Here is a 6,578-nt window from a genome sequence, read left to right as displayed (position 1 = left end):
TCAGAATTTAAGACACCATCTTGTATGCCCAAGTTGTTTAAGCTCAACAATCATAGGAAGAAAAAAAAAACATTTAAACATATAATATTTACCAGAATTCATAGAATCCCAAAAAGAAATTACAAGTAATGTCCACCAAATAACTTTAGAATTATTTTTGAGAACATTTAGAGGAACATAAATAATAAATAAAAAGATAAAGCAATATATAAATAAATATATATACACATTTACATAAAATTAGATTCCGGTAGAATCAATTTCAAGACTTCAAGGCAATCCCTCCATGTAGAGCTGGCACCTGCTGATGTCGCTTCACTGCAAAATAATTTATAATTTAGTTTTTATTTTGGTAAGAATTATGACCACTAGATACCGACGACCAAGGTTCTGAATAAATAATTTATTAAACTTTTATATGTTGATGATGTGAGCTATGCCAATGTGCAACTTTGAAGACACGACATGCTTAGACTTGAATAGAAATGGAACTCTTGAAACCTTAAAAGGCAAATCACAAGCAAGAACAAAAACAAAAAACAAACATACAGGATACAAAGCAAGCAAGGGAAAGTTGACATAATTGATACAAAGCAAATACAGGATACAAAGCAAGCAAGGGAAAGTTGGCATAATTAATTAAAGCGATTAAAAGAAATGCATACCTCAGTTAAGGCCATGGAATTGGATTGAGCAACCCGAGAAGAACCTCCAATGTTCATGTTTGGTGTTGGCAGTGCCTGTGCATGCACAAATCAACTCTTGTTAGATCCCATGAATTTAATGCTTATACAAATATTAATCAGACCGAAAAACAAGACCAAAAATCCAACCCAACATATGCTTTGATCAAAACTATAATTCTTTTTCTTGTTTTCGGCTACCCAACCCGAACCCAGCCGGTTTGAACAATGCTACCCGCAACCTGAATACAGTGAACCCTATCTGCCGGTTTTGGGTTTTGCGGGGCGGGTACCCGCTTGCCCAAAATATTTTTACCCGCAACCCGCCCCACAATCCAACCCGTTTCCGCAAAAATCGTGCGAATCGGGGCGGGGCAGGTGGAGTGGGTTGGGCGGGCACGGTTTGGTTCGGGCGGGTTTTGGCCTTTTCGGCTACCCGACCCAAACCCAGAGAGTTCGTAAAATGCTACCCGCAACCCGAATACAGTGAACCCTATCCGCCGGGTTGGGCGGGTCGGGTAGGGTATATGAATCCAAAGCATCAATATTTTCTCTTGCATTTTCTCAGAAAGCAAACGGATCGTAAAGAGAAAGAGAGAGAGAGAGAGAATAGGTTTACTTGCAGTGGGAGGAGTAGGATCGGAGAGCTTTGCAGTTTGAGAATTTGTTGGGCAAATGCGACTAGATGATTGTTTTGGCTTTTCAACGATCGAAGATGATTCCAGAGACAAACGAAAGCGATTAAATTCCGAGTACTTTACGAAAGCGATTCAGATGAGTGTGGTTTCAAAGCTTCCCCAAGTCGGTCCCAATCTCAGTCCGATGAAAGGTATGGAGGTGTTCTGGATCTATGAGACTGGAAGGGGGAGATTGAACAGTGAAAAGCTTTCAAGTGGCAAACATAAGCCCAGATTCTGTGATTCTCGCACGCAGCGGCGGAGCAGCAAAAGAGAGAGGGAGCAACTTAGAGAGAAAGAGGAGCGGCGAGACTTGCGAGAGTGAGAGAGGTGGCGGCGAGAGTGAGACTGCGAGAGATTAGAAGTTTAGAACTAGGGTTTCAAAACTAGAATTAGGGTTTTCTAGATCTAGGGTTTTCCTTTTATTTGCTGAGGGGCGGATCGGGGCGGGCGTTTAAAAAAAAAGGAAAAGGTAAAGTCACAACTATTTTGCCTTATTTTTTAATTTTTAAAAAAATAATAAATTTTAAATTTTTTTTTTTAAAAAAATTTCTGAAACAATAATTTTTATTTTTGTTATTCTTTTTTATTTTTTTTAATAATAATAAAAACTGTATTTAGCTTCAGAAACTTTTTTCTTATTTTTTTTAATTTATTTTAGTTGGCCTCAAGTTGAGGCTGTATCATTCCTAAAAAAAAATACAGCCCTCCTAAATTTCATTGCGAAGGCTCTCTCCTCTGTGCTCACCAATCATAAGGTGACACCTAAGGCCATCATTCTAAACCCTCAGCTTATCCTAAAAACACAACTCCATCATAACAAATAATGAGGAAAAAAAACTTAAAAAACTAATTAAGATTTTTTTATAAAAAATAAATAAATAGAAGGGGTGGCCGAAGAGGGGGTGCCCAGCGAGCCACCCCAAAGGGAGGTGGGGGCCGCTTGCTGCCACCCTCTGCCCCTAGGGGTTGCCACAATTGGGTTGCTGCCACCCTCTAATTTTTTTTTTTTTTTTTTTTTTAATTTTTTTTTAAAAAAATTAACCTTGGTTGTGTTTGTTTTTCTTAATGTGTTTCATGCTTAAGTGTCACTTCTTGATTGGTAGGCACAAATAGGTGAGTTTGTGTCACAATTTTATTGAAGTTATTCTCTTATTTTTTTGCGAGAAGCAAGTATGCGAAATTTGAACTTCATACTTACTTTTCAAAGCGAAAATTAAATTGTAAAAGTTAAGAAAAAATATAAAAAACCTTTCAAACTAACAGTAGTTTGAGATAGAGTTTCATAATGTTCAAAATGTACTAAAGTAGCTCGTACAAGGAAAGTTGACACAATCAAACTAGAGAAACGATTAAAAGAAATGCATACCTCAGTTAAGGCCTTGACATTGGATTGAGCAACACAAGTATGAGAAGAACATCCAAGAATGTTCATGTTTGGTGCCGGGGCAATAGCAAGAGTCTCGTGGTGGATCAAATGAGGTCCCTATGGGTGTTAAGTGAGCAAAGCTCTCATGAGCGAGTTCGGGCTTAGCTTGTATAAGCTCGGCTCGATTATTAAATGATGCGTTTCGTAAACACAAATACTAGCTCGAATATTAAATAAAGCAAGCTCGGCTCGACTCGACTCGGTTAGACCCGTGAATAACTCGTATAAGGCTCGAATTAGTAACTGTTCACATAGTTGCTCATATTAATATTAAAAATTGATTATTATTTTTTTAATAGCATAATTTTATTATAAAATGATGCATATCCTTTCTCTTGCCTTACTGTATTGACTCAAGCTCCATACTTGGTTAGCTAAGCTAAACAAATGCTCATGCAAACTGGCTTCTTGAACCGTTTAAGAGTACTTGAAATTTAAATTTATAATAAAAAAAATTAAATTAAATTAAATTAAATATAAGAGCTAGCTAACAAGCTGGCTTTACTTATTATGAGCTGGAGTTTGATTTTTTGGCTCGTCTTTGAGTTCGGCTCGAATAAAATTTAAACGAGCCGAACCCAAACATGCGTAGCTCGCTCAAGCTCGGCTCATTTTGAACAACTTTCTATTCACTAATTTCCTCTAAGCACTAAGGTTCACATAGTCACAGGTTTGCCATTTTCCTATTTCAACCTCCAGTATCAGATTTTTTAGTAACTATATATATAAAAAAAAAAATACAAAACAAAAAAACTTGTGATATAACAACAACGAATATAAGTTCTGCCTGCTAAACTATAAAAATAACAACTGTAAGAACTCGCAAATAGGGAAAGGGGATCCAAAAAAAAAAAGGGTGACGTAAAATAGCAAAATATAAATTACAGGAGTTCCCAAAATTTTTATCCAATTTGGAGGAATTGTATTAGTTGTTTTGGTCATGATTTTTGGATTCTAACTCTTCTGTAAAGAGCTTGTGAGGCTTTGTTGTAGAAGAGAACTGGGTTTCTACTACCCGGGAAAGAAAACTTGCATTGTAAATGATGTTTTATCCTCAACTTCAAGGAGCTTCAAAACAATCTTGTAGTCTTCTTGCTGTCCACCTGTGGGAAAAATGCTGGAGATAAACAATCTTTAAGAAGGATGCTGCAGAGGATAATTAAGCCGAGATACCCCTTTTTTTCTCGGAGTTGGTATCTTCGGGATGTTTGGAGGTGCGATATTCCATTTTTGGTTGCAACTTGTGGATAATGCATTTGTATCCACAAGTGGATGAGAGACAGAGAGTAAGCTATGGATATATATATATAGAGAGAGAGAGAGAGAGAGAATGCACTTACAAACTGATAAGAGGGTGATGAAATATTAATACATATTACAACTAAAATTATAACAAGGGTTTGTTGCAGCTATCCACCCTAAATTACTTAAGAGTCATTTGCAATGCCCCCAAAACTCCAATATTGTTGCAATAAATACCCTACTTCGCGATTAGTATGCAATGCCCAGCCCATTGTCCAAATTACGGTCAATAGTAACAAATTAGTAGGCTGGTCGAAAGACAGATTAGTGCACCTTAGTATGCAATATTCACCTCACCTTAACCCACTGATTTGCACAATGGCATAGATATTATAAACAAATCTCAAAGTAAGGAATTAATTGCAAAATTTATAGCTTAGGGAACATTGCATATGACCCTTTTAACTTAGGGCTGATAGCTGCAATTAATCTTTTTTTTTTAAAAAAAAAAAGACAGTTTCCATTTTTTAATACTATGGTACACATGAATGTATAGGTGTCATAGATCTGTTTTTTTTTTAGTAATGTTAGAAACCGCATTTTTATCCCACACTGCTACTGTAGCAGTTTTAACTAACCCTTGAATCTGTCCTTATTAAAAAAGAAAAAAAAAAACTTAAAAGGTTGGTTGGGATTGCCACATGAACATTATGGGATAATTATGGAATCAAAGTGTAGTTTCTAACATTACTTCTTTTTTTTTTAATAAGTAATTGACACGGGAGAGGGGGAAATATGTATTATTTCTTTCACCAATAGTGCAGGAAAGCCAACTAAATGCTATTCAGATAAGTAGGTGTAAACACATCTCTCAAGAATTTAAAACAAAAGCCCGATTAAAAAATATATGAGCTGAGAACTAAAGAATAGACTGTAATACGTTAAAGCAGGATCATATCACAAAGCTTTCGCAGCTAAGCATTTAAGTTTTTATTTAAAAAGAGAACATTTTCTTAAAGCAAGCAGTATAGAGTATGTGCATCCAAAGCAACACTATGGAGTTGGCATGATTGCTACTAACCTTCTAGGCCTGTAATCAAGTATAAGATTGTAAAGCTGAACAAAAAAGTCCTATAAATCAACATTCAAGGCGTCGAGATTGCTCTTCATCACTTTAAAGGCAACGATGCAGCATTGGAGGCGCTCAGATACTGTAAAGCAATTAAAACTTTTCTGACAATTGCCAGGGTTGCTACCACCAGAAGCAAGCTTTTTTAAGATAATTCATAAGATCGCCCATGAAATCTAAGTCAATTTGATGTGAGAATTTTCCTAATCCTTTCAGACATGGTGCGAGCAGCGGGTGGGACCCAGATTCACCAGAAACTGGATTGCCATTTTCTCCATGGCTTAGGAAGAAAATAAGAGAGAATATTAGCTAGTCTAATTCATATAAAATTCAATAGGAACTTTAACAAAAAAAAATCTGTCAGAACATAAACCTTTAAGAAAAACAAAAACACTGAAGAAAAAAAAAAAAAAAAAAAAAACACTTATGGCTCAGGTCAATCGAGTATAAATGAGGATTCAATTCATTGCATATCCAATTTTAACGAAGTTGAGCACTTTCCAGACTTTATTTCCAAATTATTAATCACTCTATTGAACCAGGGTCCTGACTCCAATATTTTCAAACCTAGGTGCTCTCACACAGAACACATAATCTAATGATCGAATTCATATATAGCAACAAGAAAGTCTATGTTGTCAAAAAAATCAAACAAACAAATCATCAAATTGCCTATAGGTAAAGAAGTTGGGAAGACTGTAACAGAGAAAACATAAAATTGCCTATTGATAAAACAATTTGGAAGATGTCAACTAAGAAACCCTTACCACAGAATACATGAAGAATTAACTAAATCAGTAGCAGTAATACAAAAGCTCAGTATAAGGAAAATAAAAATTCAGCCTTGCCCACTATTAGTAATATGATATCAAACAAATCAGGTTTTGATTGCATGATAATAAGAACAGGCTTTGTTTGGGACAAAAGTGGTTTGCAATCCAGGCACAAATTGCTCTTCATCCAACCCAGAAACAACTTAAAAATAAGGGTAAGTTCACGTACCTCTTTCAAACTACTACCCAATTAACAATGTCTCCCACAAACTTTCAACTGTGATAATGTTCACCCCAAACTACCAAAACATTGTCAATGTCCCCCCAAGACTAACAAAAAGATATAGATATATATATATATATATATAGTTTTAGGGATTTTTTAGAAGTTTTAGTCTTTTTTGTTTTTATTTTATGGTAGTTTCACCATTTGAGGAAACATTGACAATTTTTGGTAGTTTTTTTTTTTTTTTTGGTGCAATTTTTTTTTTTTTTTTTTTAAAAAAATTTGGCCAACCCTTGGATTATATATATATATATATTAGTTTTAGGGTTTTTCTAGAAGTTTTAGTATTTTTTGTTTTTATTTTACGGTAGTTTCACCATTGGAGGAAACATTGACAATTTTTGGTAGTTTTATTTTTT

At 35.2% G+C, this 6,578-nt stretch overlaps 1 long non-coding RNA gene across 1 annotated transcript; it reads right to left on the bottom strand.

Moving 5' to 3' along the window:
* Positions 1-91: 91 nt before the first annotated feature.
* On the bottom strand, positions 92-1,794 carry LOC132167066 (uncharacterized). Its single transcript, XR_009438651.1, has 3 exons — positions 1,303-1,794; positions 666-740; positions 92-318 (listed from the first exon to the last, which is right to left on the bottom strand). It is a non-coding gene; the product is annotated as an uncharacterized LOC132167066 (long non-coding RNA).
* Positions 1,795-6,578: the final 4,784 nt, after the last annotated feature.

Source organism: Corylus avellana, chromosome ca1 (genome assembly GCF_901000735.1).
Source record: "Corylus avellana chromosome ca1, CavTom2PMs-1.0".
Classification (NCBI taxonomy): Eukaryota; Viridiplantae; Streptophyta; class Magnoliopsida; order Fagales; family Betulaceae; genus Corylus; species Corylus avellana.
Note: the sequence above shows the minus strand (reverse complement) of the source record. Positions and strands in the feature narration are given on the sequence as shown.